General features: G+C 42.1%; 1 non-coding gene across 1 annotated transcript; it reads left to right on the forward strand.

Annotated features, from left to right (window-relative positions):
• Positions 1-9,174: 9,174 nt before the first annotated feature.
• Positions 9,175-9,279, forward strand: LOC126015296 (U6 spliceosomal RNA). The gene has a single exon (XR_007498175.1). It is a non-coding gene; the product is annotated as a U6 spliceosomal RNA (small nuclear RNA).
• Positions 9,280-20,155: the final 10,876 nt, after the last annotated feature.

Raw genomic sequence — 20,155 nt, forward strand, 5'->3', positions numbered from 1 at the left:
TAAAGAATTTTGCTGCTTATCAATTAGATTATCTTAGTAATCTGGGGGGGGGATCACCCTCTTCACTTACTTCACTTAAACAGTTTACTTAGACTACTGTAAAGTGCTTTACAAAGAAAATGTTTTTCAAAGACAACTCAGCAATGACAATGACTGCACTCTAAAATAGCAGTTATTTGTATTAAATAAAAATATATTGGGGCCGGAGAGATAGCATGAAGGTAAGGCATTTGTCTTACATGCAGAAGGTCAGTGGTTCAAATCCTGGCATCTCATATGGTCCCCTGAGCCTGCCAGGAGTGATTTCTGAGCACAGAGCCAGGAGTAACCCCTGAGCACTGCCAGGTGTGACCCAAAAACCAATATATATATATATATATATATATATATATATATATATATATATATATATATATATATATATAAGCATCACCATTGGTACTTTCTAATAAAATTCAAGGAAAGAAATTCCCCAGAGTAAGTACAGAGTGTCTTCAAATACCAAAACTTAAGGTAAATGAGACTTGAACCTAATTTCTATTGCATACATCTTTTACAAACCCTGTCAGCCTTTAACATTTATTTAACATTTTATTACTTGTTGGGCTTCCAACTGTATTTTTATTATTTTGTTATGTTTGATTGTTTTTGTAGGGAGAGATCTGCTGGTGGTATGACAAAGCTATTTTTTTTCATCCTTTCTCCACCACTGTATAATAACCATCCTTTCCAACAAGTAAACAGAGGATAAGTACCTATTCTATAAAGCCACTAACAGTTAAATCCTTCCTGAACCTTTACTCTAAAAATAATTCAAAGGGTTATTACCTTCATAAATTTCATTCTTTTTCTCAGAAAAGAATGCAGCCTGAAATGTCATTATCATCCTGTACTGAAGGGTTTTTTTTTTTTTCTTAACACGTGGGCAAAGTCATTTTGAAAGCCTTCATTTGAAAGCCTTCATAAGGCCTGGGAAATGAGATTCTATTGTTTAAACTCTTCAAGCTCACTTAGAAACCAAATTTAGAATTTAAGAACTACTTGCTGAGAATCCTGTTTATGGGTGATTGGGCTTCCACTGTAACTTTACCCTGTCCTCTTTCTTTGCATCTTTGTTGTCATAATTAAAATAATAAAAAAAATAATTAATAAAAAAAAAAAAAAAAGAACTACTTGCTGTTCAGTCTCTTTTTTTTTTTCCCAGTCTCTTCCTATTTTTTTTTTTTTGTTACTTCTCACACTGACCTTCATTCTATGTCTTCTCTGAACAGCCAGAAAGTTACTTCCACTGTCTCTCTTCTCATCTTTTGGAGAAGTTGGATGGAGTTAGTTAACTATAAGGTCAGTGGTTACTGCTTCTGTGATTAAAGTCTTAAGAGAAAAAAAAAATTAAGGGGCAAATAGCTAATTTTTTAAGTGACAAATGGCACATATTGTAGCTATCTAAATTTGCTTTCTCATGATGATTTGGAGGATTATAATCTATTTTCTGCACTTCTGTAGGAGTGATATCTTTTGGTTAAAATAAAATGTCAGGCTACTTGTCTATACACTGTGATCTTGCTTTAGTTAGTCTCTGTTTCCTTGGAAGTATTCTACACAACCTACCCAATTTAAATGTTTTGGCTACTAAAGTCTTGGAAAATTAGATAAAAATAAAAGATTTGCACAACCTAGGTCTGTAGTTTCCAAGGCTAAGGGGGAAAAGAACTAGGCCTGGAGAGATACTACAGAGAGTAAGGTGTTTGCTTTGTACATTCCAACCAGGGTTTGATACCCAGCATCCCATATTGTCCCCAAGCTCCACAGGAGTAATTCCTAAATTTAGGAGCCAGGAGTAGCCCCTGAGCATCATCAGGTGTGGCTCAAAACCAAAAGGAAAAAGAAAGAACTTATAATTTCTACAGAAATAATTTTTCACATCCAAATAGAATAAAATGTATACAAAATAGGAGCCAGAATGATATAATAGCAGTAAGGCATTTGCCTGGCATTCGGCCAACCCAGGACAGACCCTGGTTCAAATTCCGGCATTCCATATGGACCCCTGAGCCTGCCGGTAGTGATTTTTGAGCACAGAGCCAGGAGTAACTCCTGAGCACTGCCGGGTATGACGCAAAAACCAAAAAATATAATAATAATAATAATAATAATAATAAGTATAATAATAAGTATAAGTATAAGTATACAAAATAGGGCAGCATGTGGGTTCTTCATGGTGACTGAACTGTTTTATATTGACCATAATGTTAAACGCGTGGACTAGCACATGCAACATTGCATAGGAATACACATATTGATGTAAAAAGCAGGACAGATTCAAAATCCAAAATTCAGAATTCAGAACTGGAGAGATAGTAGCACAGGTAAGGCACTTGTGTTGTATGTGGCCAACCCCAGGTTCAAGTCCAACCACTACACATGATCTCCCAAACAGGCCCCTCAAAATCTGTTCAGTTCTTGATTTAGAAAATGAAAGTCGGGGCCGGAGAGATAGCATGGAGGTAAGGCATTTGCTTTTCATGCAGGAGGCCATCGGTTCAAATCCCGGCGCTCATATGGTCCTCCGTGCCTGCCAGGAGCAATTTCTGAGCCTGGAGCCAGGAATGGCCCCTGAGCGCTGCCGGGTGTGACCCAAAAACCACAAAAAAAAAAAAAAAAAAAAAAAAAAGAAAGAAAATGAAAGTCATGGGGCCGGCGAGGTGGCACTAGTGGTAAGATGTCTGCCTTGCAAGCGCTAGCCAAGAAAGGACCACGGTTCAATCCCCCGGCGTCCCATATGGTCCCCCCAAGCCAGGGGCAATTTCTGAGTGCTTAGCCAGGAGTAACCCCTGAGCATCAAATGGTGTGGCCAAAAAAAAAAAAAAAGAAAGAAAGAAAATGAAAGTCAAACACCCACCTTAAATCAAGAAGGAAAGTATATGAATTTGATTCCTATATTTAAGACAGCAAATATCAAGAGTTTCTGTAGCAAAAAAACTGAAGAAGTTATCTATCATAGGGCTGGAATGATATCACAGTAAATAGGACACTACTTGCCTTGCACACAACGAACCAGAGTTCAATCCCCAGCATCCCAGATTGTCTCTGAAGTCTTCTAGGAGTAATTTCTGAGCCCAGAGCTAGGAGTAACTCCTGAATGCTGCTTGATGTGGCCCAAAAACCAAAACAGAAATGAAAGTTACCTATCCTTATTCAGTTTTTCAATTTAACAATAAATAGCTTGTATTTAAAGGGTTTATCTATGTAAAAATATTAAAATAACACATGAAATGTTCAAAATTGTTGAAGCAATGCATTTCATATTTAAAAAGCATTGTTCGAGCGTGATATTTGGACATTGTCAAATTGCTACTCCAACAATTACTCAGGAGTGATTTAGGAATACATAATCACCACTTTACGTGTTGATTTTCTAATAAAAATTATCCTCAACTAAGAAAGTAGCAAAATATTCATCATCATTATTTGTTCATTTAATGGTACATACAGATTTTTGTATGGGTATAAAATGCTGTCAATCTCTTATAAATGGGGTAGTAAAATGCAAAGGATGAATTATTTCTCCAGTCAATAAAAATTTTGACTGAGATCTATCATTTCTATATCTTCCTCTTTCTTTCATTTTTGGTGGGGGTCAGGGCACACATGTTTTTGTGTGCTGGGTGTTTACTCCTGGCTCTAGCTCAAAGATCCTGGCAGATTTGAGAAACTATAGTGATGTAGAGGATCAAACCTGGGGCAGCTGCATGCAATGCAAGTGCCTTCTTGCTTTCTGTTCATCTATGTTCCTATCAGAAACTAAACTCATTTACCTTGGGAGTACTATCTGCTTTTGCACAATAAATCAGCTCATAACTGAGAGTCTTTCAGCATCAACATTTATTATCTAACACATTTTTCTGATACCACCAAAAACAAAATAAATCAAGTGTGTCTTAGCCAGACCTCTTGCTGTCTATAGTTAACAAAGGTATTAATCAGGCTGTAATCTATCCAGACAGCCGAAGGCATCAACAACTCATTAGCTGCTGGTGGGAATTGTTTTCAGTTCCAGAATGTATGGGTTTCTGTGTTAGGGGATTTCACAATATGGTGGTTGGCTTTCAAGAGGGGAACAGAAAATAGAGAACAAGTGAGCTAAGGACCGGAGTGATAGTACAGCAGATGGGTGCTTACCTTGCATGTAGCTAACAGGTTTGATCTCTAGCACCCCATCTGGTCTCCAGAGCCCATCAAGAGTGATCCCTGAGCATAGAATCAGGAATAAACCCTGAGCACTGCTAGTTGTGACCACAAAACAAAAATAAAAAGTAATAAATAACAAGGGAGTGAGCTCAAAACAAAAATAAAACTTTCAGAGCCTTATTTCGTAACTGTCATGTTTCGTTTGTTAGAAATGAGTACCTGCCTACATGATGGAGGAAGTGGGTTATGATAAATGTGATCATTAGGAGATGGAATTACTGAGAAACAATTTAGAAGTTGCCTGCCACACTGGACAATGTGAAAAATAAAATTAATTTCTCATCATTGACCTGACTGTTTGGGGCCAGAGTGGTGGCATAAGCAGTAAGGAGTTGCCCGTGCTAGGTTAGGACGAACCGCAGTTCAATCCTCCAGCGTCCCATATGGTCCCCCGAGCCAGGAGCGATTTCTGAGCTCATAGCCAGGAGTAACCCCTGAGCATCACCAGGTGTGGCTGAAAGAAAGAAAAAAGAAAAAGAAAAGAAAAGACTTCACTGTTAACTCTCTCGGTAAGGAATCAGGATTCACAAATTACAAAATTGTGCCCCGATTATATTTCATGTCTTTGTACTTGTCTATTTTTGTAGCCAATTTTTGCTTTGTACATTTTGAGGACAAGTAATGAGGTGTACATGGATGTGAATTTTTTTCTGTTTCAGTAGAATTTAATTGCTTTCACTAGAAAATAATTTTTTTTCTTCTAAGATTGTTTTCCCTTAACAGCTACATTGACATTTGTATAGCTACACCAGTGTTGTTCAGTTGGTATTTGCACAATAGAATTTCAAATTTGTATCTGTACCTATATATGTATATATTTCATTTTGTATATATTTCATTCATATTTCAACATGACTTAGTATGTTGGAGGCCCAGTGGTACTGAAGGCACTAGGCATTAGAGCAGGGGTGGCGAACAGGATTTTTACCCTCACTCAAAATGGCAAGATGCAATATGTGTTAAATATATTATTGTTAAAATTATATGCTTTTGTGTGAGTGTTTGTCTGTTTTGGCAGGTCACTGTGTGCTGTGGCTCTCTGACTCTCACAGTTTAAAATTTTGTCTCTTTGTGTTGAACTTGTTCGCCACTCCTGCATTAGAGGGTTGGACTCCAGCCTGGAGGGGCATTAGCCAGGGGTTCTTGGGTTCTGCCTGCCAGAGACCAGCCCTGGGGTGAACAGACCTGAAGCAGAGATGCTTCACAGATTAAAAGAAGAGACAGAAATAATAGAGAAAAAGCATGGTGTCAGGGGCTCACAGCCTCATAGACAGATCCTCAACTGTACTCCATGTGCAATATTTTAACATTCTTTGTTCAAATGCCAATCTTAATCTATCTGATTTTTCTATCTCGACTTTTACACAGCCAAGGCCCTTTATTTGTTGGGACAAATATCTCTGTAATAGGCTTTCTCAAGGAGAGATTCTTCTGGGAGAGGAAAAGGAGATCGAGCTGTTAGAAGACTCTGCCATGGCAGCATTCCCCATTGGGCCCCAGCATTCTGGTTAAAGCAGGGGTCTCAAACTCAATTTACCTGGGGGCCACAGGAGGCAAAGTTGGGGTGAGGCAGGGCCGCATAAGGGATTACACACACAAAAAATGTCCTCAAACGTCATTATTAACAGTTTTAATTATTTCTTCTGAACATGAATAGAACATTGAGTGAAGATCATGAACAGTTCTTCTGAACATGACATCTTTTGCCTATTCCTTGCTGCCAGAGACTTGACAGCACTTCTTCTCATAAATTTGAACCACATTTGGCTTTAGACAGGAAGCAGTTGAGACCCTCAATATGGCTTGAAGATGATCATCATTAAGTCTAGACCTGTACTTTGATTTATTGAAGTTCAATGTGGAGAATAACTTTTCACACAAATATGTGCTCCCAAAAAGGCACATGGTGCACTTGAACATTCGGGAAAGCTCAGGGAAGCTGGGGGGCAATTCTCTCAAAAATTGCCCATGCATGTGTGCTTTTCCACTAATCTCCCTGAAATTGGCTTTGAGATCAGAGTTGCATTGCAGGTCAATGAGCTCCATTTGAAGCACAGGAGGGGCATCTTGCGCATCAAAGGAAAAGGGGTCCACAAAAATTTGGAAAGTGGCTCTGTGCTTTTTGAAGTCTGCAAATCTGTGATCAAATTTCTTCTCTAGCTTAAAAATAGCATCAACATATTTCTCACCACTGAATGGTATGCCTGCATCCACAAGTTCCTTGCATGCTGGGAAATGGCAAAGGTGTGTCTGAGAGAGCTGGGACTTTCATAACACAAGTTTTGTGGAGAATGCTTTCACGTTGTCATAGGCAGCACTGATAAGCTGCCCCAGGCCTTGTAACATCTTGTTTAGTTCATTCAGCTTATGTGTGATGTCAACAAGAAAAACTAAGTCCATGAGCCATTTGTGATCACTCAACTCAGAAACAGCATCCCCATCCTTCTCCATGAAGGCTTTCACTTCTTCTCTCAACTCAAAAAATCTTTTCAGGACATTTCCCCTGCTGAGCCAACGTACCTCGGTGAAATAGAGCTATCCTGACTCCATTTCCTCTAAAAAAAAAAAAAAAAGCACGGAACCTCCTGTGCTTTAAGCCCCTGAATCTGATTTGGTTGATGCATTTCACAACAACAGACATCACATTGTCACATGGCACGCATTTACTGCAAAGGGCCTGCTGATGGATAATGCAGTGAAGAGCAATGGCCTTCTCTACACCCTCCTTTTCAAGGTTTTTTTGAACAAGGGCCACCAGTCCATTTTTCCTCCCTGTCATCGATGGCACTCCATCAGTTATTATTCCAACAAACCTCTTCCATGGCAAACCTGCATTCTCAATGGCATCACACAGATGCTGAAATATCTCATTAGTGGTGGTCTGGTCATGCATTGGAATTATTGTGAACAGCTCCTCTGTCAATTCAAAATTGCAATCAACACCACGAACATAAATTGCTGCGCAGTGTCTGTTATATCTGTGCCCTCGTCAAGAGCAACTGAGTATGCATCAAAACATTTCGCTTTCTCATACAGTTGATGATAAATGTCACTTGACATGTCAGAAATGCACTCTGCTGAACCCGGAGAGATAGCACAGTGGCGTTTGCCTTGCAAGCAGCTGATCCAGGACCAAAGGTGGTTGGTTCGAATCCCGGTGTCCCATATGGTCCCCCGTGTCTGCCAGGAGCTATTTCTGAGCAGACAGCCAGGAGTAACCCCTGAGCACCGCCGGGTGTGACCCAAAAAAACTAAAAAAAAAAAGAAAAGAAAAAAATATGCTCTGCCACAGTGTTGGCAGAAAGGCTGATTTTGCTAAACTGGCCTTTCTTTTCCGGACAGATAATACTTGCAGCCTGTAACATGCATTTTTTAACAAACTCTCTTTCTGTGAATGGTTTCCCTGCCTTAGCAATCATCTCACTAACCATGTAACTAGCTTCAACTGATGCAACATTCTCTTTGGTTGCTTTTTTGAAGAAATCTTGTTGCCTCATTAGACATGCTTTAAGACTGGCAAGCCGCTTGGCTCTCTCATTTCCTTAATATTTTGCACATTCCTCAGCATGTTTAGTTGAATAATGGCGTTTCAAGTTGTATTCCTTGTGCACTGCAACTTTCTCTGAGCAAATAAGACATGTGGGGATGCCCCTGTGCTCAACAAAGAAATACTGCGTCTCCCACTTTTCCTGAAATTGTCTGTGTTCATCATCAATCTTTCTCTTCACTGCAGGCTTTGATGAAGTCATGATGAAGGGATGACAAAATCTAATTCTGTAATAAACTTCTCTCCCTTAGCCCTCCGATAATGCAAGGGACAGCGGGCAGGAGCAGCGGAAATGACGTCTGCGCTAGGCACAAAGTATTCGCGATTATTCGCTTAATGAATATTCGCAATAAAAATCGCATTAGTAAGAAAAAAAAATCGCAAAAAATCGCATTAAACATTTGCATACCCCAAACGGAACTGCTCGGGGTATGCAAATATTTAATGCGATTTTTTTTCTTACTAATGCGATTTTTATTGAGATTATTCGGTAAGCAAATAATCGCAAACACTGCGATATTTGAAGGCCAGCCGCGGGCCACAAAATGTTGTACGGAGGGCCGCAAACAGCCCGCCAACCGCGAGTTTGAGACCCCTGGTTTAAAGGTCCCATAAACTACCCACCCTAACTAGTCCCCATTATCTACTCTCTCTTTACTTTGTGTGGAGTAACTGGTCCTTCACTGGTGCCTGGGTCTAGCAGACAAAGTGGGGTTGGAGGGCATCTGACACTTCATGTGATCATGGGCATCTGCTCTCATTGAAGCTGCCTTTTTGCACTCTAGCAGCTTCGGGGCTCCCCCAGGCTCTCTGGCAGCAGCTCTAGCTACCTTACTTGCCCCCAGCTGCTCTCTCCTGCTCTCTCAGGGGTAAAGAGCAGCAACAGTCTTCCCCAACATCTAGGGTGCTTATATTTGTGGCAGCAGCAAGAGTGGGTTTCCCAAACTATGTTTTCACTTTCAAGATTATTTTGAGGGGCCAGAGAGATAGCATAGTGGTAGGGCGTTTGCCTTGCAAATGGCCAACCCAGGACCAACCAAAGGTGGTTGGAATCCTGGCATCCCATATGGTCCTCCATGCCCACAAGAAGCGATTTCTTTTTTTTTGTTTGTTTGTTTGTTTGTTTTTTGTTTTTGGGCCACACCCTGTGACGCTCAGGGGTTACTCCTGGCTATGCGCTCAGAAGTTGCTCCTGGCTTCTTGGGGGACCATATGGGACGCCGGGGGATCGAACCGCGGTCCGCCCTAGGCTAGCGCAGGTAAGGCAGGCACCTTACCTCCAGCGCCACCGCCCGGCCCCAAGAAGCGATTTCTGAGTAGAGAGAGCCAGGAGTAACCTCTGAGTGCCACTGGGTGTAGCCCTCCCCCCAAAAAAGATTATTTTGAACGCAAGCACATATACTAAAATTGAAACAATACAGAGAAGATTAGCATGGCCCCTGCATAAGTATGACATACAAATTTGTGAAGCGTTCTATATAAAAAAAATTATTTTGAACCCCTGCATTTCATATAAATTTTAGGATTAGCTTGACCTATCTGGAGGGAGGGGTTGTTGGAAATTTGATTGAATGTAAATGAATCTGAATACAAATTTAAGGCTTTTGCTAGTTGCCTGAGTGAAGTTTTCTAATTAATGAGTGCCTTGAATACCTTATCATTTATTTAGGTTTTCTTCTTTTTCTTCCAGAAGTGATTTTTGTAGTCTTTTTATAAGTTTCAGATATCTGTTTTTTGCTGCATCTTCTTGTGGGTCTCTATTAGGATAATAGAACATTTATTGTTATAATTTCTTGATAGATTTCTTTCCTCGACACTAGGAACGTGAGATATTTTTCAAGGCAAAACTAGACAGAGTGCGATGGAATAAAGCAAGTTAAAATGTCAGCACTGTTCTGATATCATTATTTTTTTTTCTCTCCAGTTTACTCAAAGCTTTTGGTTGAATTCTGAAAAATTCATTCTGACCATTTATTTTCACCAGCTCCCCTCCCCCACACTGCTTTTATCTAGGGACCTATTTTTAGAGGTTCTCACTATCTAACTTTTTGTTATTTATGCCTTATTTTAATGTTTTTAATAGTTACTCTAGAAATATAATCATGCATCTTTGATTCAACTAATTCTTATGTTATTTTTATGTATTTTAATTTAAATAATTTAAAAGCACTCTTTGGAGTGCTCTTAACACCCAGACGACTTAGCAACAACCTGCTTGCAGGGCAGGTCTCTCCACATCTAATGGTGAGGTGAAACTAGAGGATGCTCCACAGAATCCAGGATGAAGGAAATGCACAGAATCCAGAATCTTTAAATACAGGAACCTGGCACCAAAAACAGCTAACGTGAGAAAAAATTTCACTGGGACCATGGAGAATGGCTCAGGGGTAGGACAGACTGGTATGCCTGGAGAGCAGAGTCGATCTTATGCCAATAAACTTCTGGGGTGAGGCCTTCTTGTAATCAGGCCAAGAATTTTTGTTCCTTTTCCCCCATATTTTGCTGGAGCTATGCAAACAACGGTGATTGCCACTATCACACCTTTACTACTGAAAATTTTTTAACACTTATCCTTTAAGAAAGAAAAAAACCAGCTTACTAAACTTTAAAAAAATAATCATTGTAATAGAATGTCTGTCTCGAATACAGGCAGGGAATGGGAAGGGGGGGCATTCGGGGTGGGAATGTTGCACTGGTGAAGGGGGGCGTTCTGTTTGTGACTGTAACTATAATCATGTTTGTAATCATGGTGCTTAAATAAAAAATTTAGTTAAAAAAACAGATGATGGGCCCAGAGAGATAGCACAGCGGCGTTCGCCTTGCTAGCAGCCGATCCAGGACCAAAGGTGGTTGGTTTAAATCCCGGTGTCCCATATGGTCCCCCGTGCCTGCCAGGAGCCATTTCTGAGCAGACAGCCAGGAGTAAACCCTGAGCAACGCCGGGTGTGGCCCAAAAACAAAAAAAAAAAACAGATGACATTATTGTTATTACATTCAGTGATAATGTTGATTGCTCTGTGCTTATGTTTCCACATGCATTTCTGTTCTCCATCACAGCCTTTTTTCTTTTTTTTTTTTTTTTTTTCTGTTTTTAGGGTTACATCCAGTGGTACAAGGCAAGCGCCATCCCACTGTACATCTCTGACCTTTCAATCATTTTCCTCTAGAGAAATAACATCTTTGCAATTACCTTTGGTCATATCCCCTCATAATTTTATTTTAAACATCTCTTTGTTCCACTTCGGATATATTTTTGTGCCTGTTTTCATTTTCATTCATACTCTTCAGCTGAGACTAACGTTATTAAACACATCGGATCAGTTACTAGTTTGGGTTTTGTAGTTTTCATTTCTAAAGTTTCCACTTGGCTCACTTTTAAATGCGTTATGTCACTTCATGGTTTCCAGACCACAAATCAAAGAACTCAAGTTATTTTTAGCTCTGAACAAAGCAAAGTTCTTGATTTCGTTGTCTATCCATCCTGTATCAGTACTCAGCAGGGCTGTGTTCACTGTCCCTGGCACCTGTTTTCTTACCTCCTTGTGAATGTGGCTGCCTTTGATTATGGGCTGGTCACTAAATCATAAAGTTAGAAATTGGTTTTTGACAAACAAGGTTTCCCACACCAGCACCAGGAACATAAATTCTACCAAGGAAGGCCCTACTACCAAAATGGCACTGACTTACTCCAAAAAAAGTTCTTATATCACCCTGACAATCAGGCAATAGCAATAGTCTGCTTTTATGGCAGGATCCTCTGCAATGTTAACTGATGGAGAGACAGAACCAGAAGACACAACACACCACCTGGTCTTCAACACAGGACCTGTACAAAAACCAGAATCTACAAATACAGAAACCTGACAGCAACAACTATGAGACTGAAAAGCTGACCATTGAGAATGACTAGGGGGTTGGACAACCGAGTATGCCTGGAGCCTTGAGTTGGTTTTATACCAAGGTGCTTCGGTGGTAAGCTCTCCCTGTTTTTTAGGCCAACGGTGTTTATTTCCAATTTCTTCCATTTTTTGCTGTGCCTATGCAAATGACAATTGCCCCCCCCCACACACACACACACATTTTTTTTTTTTTTTTGGTTTTTGGGCCACACCCGGTGACGCTCAGGGGTTACTCCTGGCTATATGCGCTCAGAAGTCGCTCCTGGCTTGGGGGACCATATGGGACGCCGGGGGATCGAACCGCGGTCCGTCTCCTAGGCTAGCGCAGGTAAGGCAGGCACCTTACCTCCAGCGCCACCGCCCGGCCCCATACACACACATTTTTTAATGTGTTTCCCATTTCTGGAGAATAAAATGGGAGCATACTAAATCTTTGGCTATTGCAATAGTGACTTTATAACTGACACAAGAAGTTTCACAAATATAACTGCTAATGAATTCTCTCCCCTTCTTCCATATTTTTTAGTTCTCTGTTCTCTTTAGATTCTTTTTTTTTTTTTTTTTTTTTTTTTTTGGTTTTTTGGGCCACACTCATTTGATGCTCAGGGGTTACTCCTGGCTATGCGCTCAGAAATCACCCCTGGCTTGGGGGGACCATATGGGACGCCGGGGGATCGAACTGTGGTCGGTCCTACGCTAGCGCTTGCAAGGCAGACACCTTACCTTTAGCGCCACCTTCCCGGCCCCCTCTTTAGATTCTTAATAACTTTGCTTTCTTTCATGCCAAAACAATGTATCATGATCAGTTATGTCAACAATGCGATATGTTTTCTTTAAATAAATAATTTAAATTATAATAAAAAAAACAAAGTAATTAGTTTTTGAAAAGAAAAATCCAGAAAGCTTTTCTCTTTCTTCTTTCAGAAAAGAGCTGAGTCCTAGGATAAAATTCCCTTCCTCCAGAGTTCTCACAGAAGTTAAGATTGTATCTTACGGAAACAAAGTCTACACTGAAAGGCAACATCATCTTAGAGATATTGAGGAAACCCAGTAGCAAAAGTGTGTCTCTGGCTGCAAAGACTATGGATGTGATCCCCCATTCACTCTTTCCTCTAAGATGCAGTTTAAAACAAGGGTTGCTTTTCCAGGATCTCTTAATATTATGAGCACTGTGAGAACTATAAGCACTGAGGCTTGGTGAGCACACAACCGCAAACAAAACTAATCTCATCTCTTTTTTTTTTTTTAAGCAGTTTATTTATTTATTTATTTATTTGTTGGTTTTGGGGCCACACTCAGCAATGCTCAGGGGTTACTTTTGGCTCTGTGCTCAGAAATCGCTCCTGGCAAGCTAGGGAGATCATATGGGATGCCAGGAATCAAACCGGGTCCATCCCAAGTTGGCCGCATGCAAGGCAAATACTTTACCGCTGTGCTGAAGCCTCATCCCTCCATTCTTCCTAGGTAACTTGACCTTACCTGCAAGGCCCCGCCCATTTCCTGGGAGGGGTCTTGGAAAAGGTAGATAAGGCTTTGACCAGAGAGGATTAGCCTTTTCGGTCTTTTGCCAGCATGGAGGTGAAAGGGAAGATGGCTGAAAGGAGTTAAGATGCAGGGCTAGCTAAGAATGGCTGAATGCTTAAAAGGTTATGATATAAGCCACACATGTGGTGGATAGGGTATCAATAAAGTTGATACTTCCTGATGCCTGTCTCTGGATGAGTCTGATTCCGCCATTCACCTAAACCTGGGACCCGCCAACTGAATGGGGATTGTGGAGCCACATGGCCTGGGATGGCAGAGAAAAATCCCTCCATCCATCCACCTCTATCCAGCACCATCGTTAATTATTTAACACTACACTGTGCTATTACTCCAGCCCCAGATCTCATCTCTTTGGGTTTCTTTCTTCTTCTGGACTAGCACAGAAAGTTCTTCCTTTGGATGCTTTAAGAAGTTTAACACATGATGGGGCTGGAGAGATAGCATGGAGGTAAAGCATTTGCCTTTCATGCAAGAGGTCATCGGTTCGAATCCCAGCGTCCCATATGGTCCCCTGTGCCTGCCAGGAGCAATTTCTGAGCATGGAGCCAGGAGTAACCCCTGAGCACTGCCGGGTGTGACCCAAAAACCACAAAAAAAAAAAAAAAAAAAAAAAGAAGTTTAACACATGAGCCGAAGAGATAGCATGGAGGTAAGGCAATTAATTACCTTGCAATCAAAAGGTCGGTGGTTCAAATTCAGCATCCCATATGGTCCCTTGAGCCTGCCAGGAGCAATTTCTGAGCATAAAGCCAGGAGTAACCCCTGAGCGCTGCCGGGTGTGACCCCAAAACCAAAAAAAAAAAAAAAAAAGTTTAACACAGATGGTTACATTTCTTTGAATACGCACCTGCTGATGTTCCAGTAAGTCTCAGTTTCCAAACAGAGTTTGAGAGGAGAATGGATGTGAAGAGGCATCCAGGAGAAAGATAAGCTAATTGTTGGCATCTCCAGAAGAGGCTTAATAGTAGGAATTCAAGCATCCAGCTCTCAGGAGAGTATAGTCAGGATGTGATAGAGATCTAAGAGCCTAAGGCCTAAACAGACATTGACATAAGTCCAGGGAGAGAATTGAGCTAAGAATAGTGTAGTTTCTGCTAGAATGTAAAGGAGACAGCACAGGAAAGAAGAAAGGAAAGAGGAGGAGGAGGAGGAGAATAAGATGAAGATAAAGAGGAGGAAGAGAAGAAGAAGAAGAAGAAGAAGAAGAAGAAGAAGAAGAAGAAGAAGAAGAAGAAGAAGAAGAAGAAGAAGAAGAAGAAGAAGAAGAAGAGAAGGAAGGAAGGAAGGAAGGGAGGGAGGGAGGAAGACCCTAGGAAAGTTTTATTTTATTTATCTTTTCCTTCCTTTTGTTTGTTTGTTTGTTTGTTTGTTTTTCCTTGGGCCAAACCTTGGCTCTGTGCTCAGGAATTACTCCTGACAGTGCTCAGGGTGCCCCAATGAGATGCCAAGGGTTGAACCTGGATTGACAAGTGCCCTACCCACTGTACTATCACTTCGGCCCCAGGAAAGTTTATAAATGGGCTAATGTGGGAAAAGATAAGCATAAAGGATAGAGAGTAACAAATTCTGCACACAGGCTTCATGGACAGAATATGCTTTTACATGCATCAAACGTCTCAGTAGCATGTTCAATCTCCACACTTGGGTGTGATTTTTAGCATGAAAATAAAGGGGGAAAAAACTCAAGTAATGAGTCACTACTGGGGTCTAGTCTTGGTCTAGTCTAGCCTTGGATCTTGATATAATCTGATTCCTCTGGGAGAGTTAAACATCCTCCCTCTGTATTCCTGTGATATATGTTGCTCAAGAACGTGGAACTAGGCCTTTCCTTTTGAGACAAGAAGCACAAAGCAAAAGCTTTACCAAATTATTCCTGTTCTGTCTCAGAGGAAGGCTTGGCCTGATGCCTCCCCTACTCCTAGAACACTTGTTCTCTTTCCCCCACTTCTGACATTTTTTTTCACCAGAATAGAAATCCTACTTCTTCGTCTCCCCAGGAGATGAATGGTCAGCCAAAACCTTTGAGGGATGGCAGGGAGGTGGCTCAAGCCTGAAGTGCTTTCTTTGCATGCAGAAAGCCCAGGGTTCCATCTCTAAGCTCTGCATGATCCTCCTGAACACTTCCAGGGAACACCACCAGGTGTGACCCAAAAACAAAACAGAAATAAAAGATGCTTTGGGGTCCTGTTCCTCTCAAGCCTGAGGGTATCTCTCCTCTTGGGTTACTCTGCTAGAAAGGCCCAGGAGCCAGGGAAATGCTTTCACAGCTGGAGGAGGTCAGACCAGGAGAAGCCACACAATCAAGTTATTGAAGAATTATAAGGGTTCTTTATACATTCTGGTTCCGAGTCAGGATATGGTTCCCAAGCATTTACTTTCGGTCTCTGTGGTCTTTTACACAAAGACTAGATTATATATATATATATATATATATATATATATATATATATATATATATATATATATATATATATTTTATATATATATTATATATATATTTTATATATTATATATATATATTTTTTTTTTTTTGCTTTTTTGGGCCACACCCGGCAGTGCTCAGGGGTTACTCCTGGCTGTCTGCTCAGAAATAGCTCCTGGCAGGCACGGGGGACCATATGGGACACCGGGATTTGAACCAACCACCTTAGGTCCTGGATTGGCTGCTTGCAAGGCAAACACCGCTGTGCTATCTCTCCAGGCCCTGTTTTATATTTTTATGTTTTCCAATGTCCAATAGATTTCAAAGACTATGTGGTACCCACTTTAAAATCTCCTTCCCAAGGGCTAGAGCAGTTGTACAGTGGGTAGGACGGTTGCCTTGCATGCAATTGACCCATGTTTTGATCGCCAGTCTCACATATGATCCCCCTGAGCACTACTACCAGGAGGGATACTAGAGTGCAGAGCCAGGAGTAAATCCTGAGCACTGATGGATATGCTCTTGCCCAACTTTCAAATCCCCAATATTTTCGCTAGAATTTTCCCCATAAGTTTTGTTCAATTTTGACATTTAGGTTTTATGTTTTATTCAAGTTAATATTTGTAGGAGGCATGAGGTTCAACCAGTCCTGGCCTATGTGTGTATAATTGATGTCTGCTGCTCCCATTTTATGCAGAAGCTACTGGTCCTCCCAGCGATTGCTTTGTTAAGAATCACTGATGAGGGGCCGGGTAGGTGGCGCTGGAGGTAAGGTGTCTGCCTTGCAAGCGCTAGCCAAGGAAGGACCTCGGTTCGATCCCCCGGCGTCCCATATGGTCCACCCAAGCCAGGGGCGATTTCTGAGCACATAGCCAGGAGTAACCCCTGAGCGTCAAACGGGTGTGGCCCAAAAACCAAAAAAAAAAAAAAAAAAAAAAAAAAAAAAAAAAAAAAAAAGAATCACTGATGAGGGCCCGGAGAGATAGCGCAGCGGCGTTTACCTTGCAAGCAGCTGATCCAGGACCAAAGGTGGTTGGTTCGAATCCTGGTATCCCATATGGTCTCCTGTGCCTGCCAGGAGCTATTTCTGAGCAGACAGTCAGGAGTAACCCCTGAGCACCACCGGGTGTGGCCCAAAAACCAAAAATAAAATAAAATAAAAAAAAAGAATCACTGATGAAAGAGAGCATAGTGGGTAGGGCACTTGCCTTGCACACAACTGACCAGGATTTGATCTCGAACACTCCTGGGCATAATAATAGTCAGGAGGAGACCTGAGCACCATAGACTAGGCCCAAAAATAAAGAATAAAAAGAACACTTTTTCTGGGCCAGAGACATAGCACAGTGGTAGGGTGTTTGCCTTGCAAGCAGCCGATCTAGGGTGGACGGTGGTTAGAACCCTGGCATCCCATATGGTCCCCCAAGACTGCCAGGAGCGATTTCTGAGTGCAGAGCCAGGAGTAACCCCTGAGCACCGCTGGGTGTGACCCAAAAACCAAAAATAAATGAATAAATAAATAAATAGACATTTTTCTTGGGATCATCATGTGCCTTGCACACTGCAAACCTTGATTCAAGTCCCAGTACCACGCCTAGTCCCCTGAGCACCACCAAGGAGAGAGCCCTGAGCACAGAGCCAGAAGTGAAACCTGAAAACAACCGGGTGTGACAAAAAACAGACAAACAAACAAACAACAAAAGGTGCTTGCCATGCATGTTGCAGAATGCAGACTGGGCTGGCACCACCCTGAGCACTAGGGACTGAGTTCTGAGCCAGGAATAATCCCTGAGCGCCTGCAGGATGCTACCCTCCAGCTAGTCCTTAATTTTGTTTTTGTTTTTGCTTTTGTTTTTGAGCCACACCAGGTGTTACTCCTGGCTATGCGTTCAGAAATCGCTCCTGACTTGGGAGACCGTGGATCGAACCTAGGTCTGTTCTGAGTCAGTCACATGCAAGGCAAACGCCCTACCACTGCGCCACCGCTCAGGCCCTAATCCTTTATTTAAAAAAGAGAGAGAGAAATGCATACTTTCTCTTTTAAGTTCCAGGAATTCTACAGTTTGCTTCCTTCGTCTCTCCACCCCTGTACCTCTCACACTCGTGTTCACTGCAAACATCTGACTTTGTCCATTGATTTATCATCTTGTGCTTTTAGCAAGACCTTCTGCACTCTGAACTGACAGCCCTTTAAAAAGGCCCATTCAGATTCCCGCAAGTGCTTGGAGGGTTTCAATTTACGGTCCACCTGCCCAGGCAAGCCCCTGAGAATTTTCCAAGTGTTCCGGGGCCTTTGGGGAACCTCTGGCGCCTCTCCGGGAACCCGAGCGGGGCACACGCCCCGTGTTTCCACGTCGCCGCCCCATCTCGGAAGAGGGAGGCTCGCTGGGCCCGGGAGGGATGGGCGCGGGCCGCTGTCACGTCCCGGCAGCCCAGGCGACTCGGCCGGCGGTCAAGGGCGTTTTCGGGGACCTCCGCCCCTGGCTTCCAGGGCCCCCAGGTTGGTGGGCGTTGGTGGGGCGTCACCTAGCGGCCGTGGGCACATCACGAGCCTCCTGCTCTGGGAACCGCACCTGGGCAGGGGACTCGTTCTGGGGCCAGAGCTGTGTGTGTGTGTGTGTGTGTGTGTGTGTGTGTGTGTGTGTGTGTGTGTGTGTGTGTGTGTGTGTGTGTGTCTGTGTGTGTCTGTGTGTCTGTGTGTGTGTCTCTGTGTGTCTCTGTGTGTCTGTGTCTGTGTGTTGTGTGTCTTTGTGTGTGTCTTTGTGTCTGTGTCTGTCTGTGTGTGTCTGTGTTTGTGTGTCTGTGTCTGTGTGTGTCTTTGTGTCTGTGTCTGTGTGTTTCTGTCTGGAAATTAAGCTTCCATATGATCCTGCAATACTACTCCTGAGATATACCCTAGGAGCACAAAAACACAATACAAAAAATGCTCTCTGCAATCCAATGTTCATTCTCAGCACTATTTACAATAGCCAGAATCTGGAAACATCCCAGGTGCCTGATAATAGATAAGTGGCTAAAGAAATGGTGGTACGGGCCCGGAGAGATAGCACAGCGGCGTTTGCCTTGCAAGCAGCCGATCCAGGACCAAAGGTGGTTGGTTCGAATCCCGGTGTCCCATATGGTCCCCCGTGCCTGCCAGGAGCTGTTTCTGAGCAGACAGCCAGGAGTAAGCCCTGAGCACCGCCGGGTGTGGCCCAAAAACCAAAAAAAGAAAAAAAGAAAGAAATGGTGGTACATTTACACAACAGAATACTATGCAGGCCTTAGGGGAAAAAATGAAGTTATGAAATTTGCCCATACACGATGGACATAGAGATTATGCTGAGTGAAATGAGTCAGAGGAGAGGGATAGACATAGAATGGTCTCACTCATCTGTAGGATATAAGAAAAATAAAAGACACTATGGTAATAATCTCCAGAGACAATCAAGATAAAGGTCAGAAGGACCAGCCCATGATATGAAGCTTACCACAAAGAGCAGTGAGCGCAGTTAGAGTGCAGTTAGTTGCATTGACAGCTACCATGACAACCGTAGTGAAAGAGAGAAGTAGAATGCCTGTCCCAGACACAGATGGGGGTGGGAAATGGGAGGCATTGATGGCAGGACAGTTGCATTGGCTAAGGGTGATGTACATTCTATGACTAAAACCTGACTATGAACATTTCAGTAACTATGATGCTTAAATAAATTATTTTTTAAAAAGAAAAGAATGGGGGCCGGCGAGGTGGCACTAGAGGTAAGGTGTCTGCCTTGCAAACGCTAGCCAAGGATCAGGACCACGGTTCAATCCCCCGGTGTCCCATATGGTCCCCCCAAGCCAGGGGCAATTTCTGAGTGCTTAGCCAGGAATAACCCCTGAACACCAAATGGGTGTGGTCCAAAAAAACAAATAAAAAAGAAAAAGAAAAAGAAAAGAATGACTAAAAGAAATTAAAAAATAAAGAAGCCACCAAATAAATAAAAATAAAACTTATTTGTGGTGTCTGATCCTCTGCATTTTAGAATAATTTAAATTTATTAGAGCACCACAATTAAGCTTATTTTTTGTTTGTTTGTGGATTTTTTTGGCCACACCCAGTGACGCTCAGGAGTTACTCCTGACTATGCACTCAGAAATTGCTCCTGGAGTGGGGGATCATATGGGATGCCAGGGAATTGAACTGATGCCTGTCCTAGGCTACTGCATGCAAGGCAGATGCCTTACAGCTTGCGCCACAGCTCTAGCCCCTAAGCATGGTTTTTTTTTAATATATTTTCCTTATAATTGAAGTTCTGTGCAGCTAACATTGGATGTCAGTCATACAGAATTGAACTTAAGTTAAAACAGGAAATGTAGTTAACAGAATTTGTGCTGGAGAGCATTTTTCAACAGCTTTAAATAAAATAAATATTGATTAACATTGAATTCGTGCTGGTGAGTACTTTTCAACAGCTTTACAAGACACTAATAGTACTATTTTAAATGACAGCAGTTCTTACGGGGGCCAGGGTG

The sequence above is a fragment of the Suncus etruscus genome, chromosome 7, assembly GCF_024139225.1.
Source record: "Suncus etruscus isolate mSunEtr1 chromosome 7, mSunEtr1.pri.cur, whole genome shotgun sequence".
Classification (NCBI taxonomy): domain Eukaryota; kingdom Metazoa; phylum Chordata; class Mammalia; order Eulipotyphla; family Soricidae; genus Suncus; species Suncus etruscus.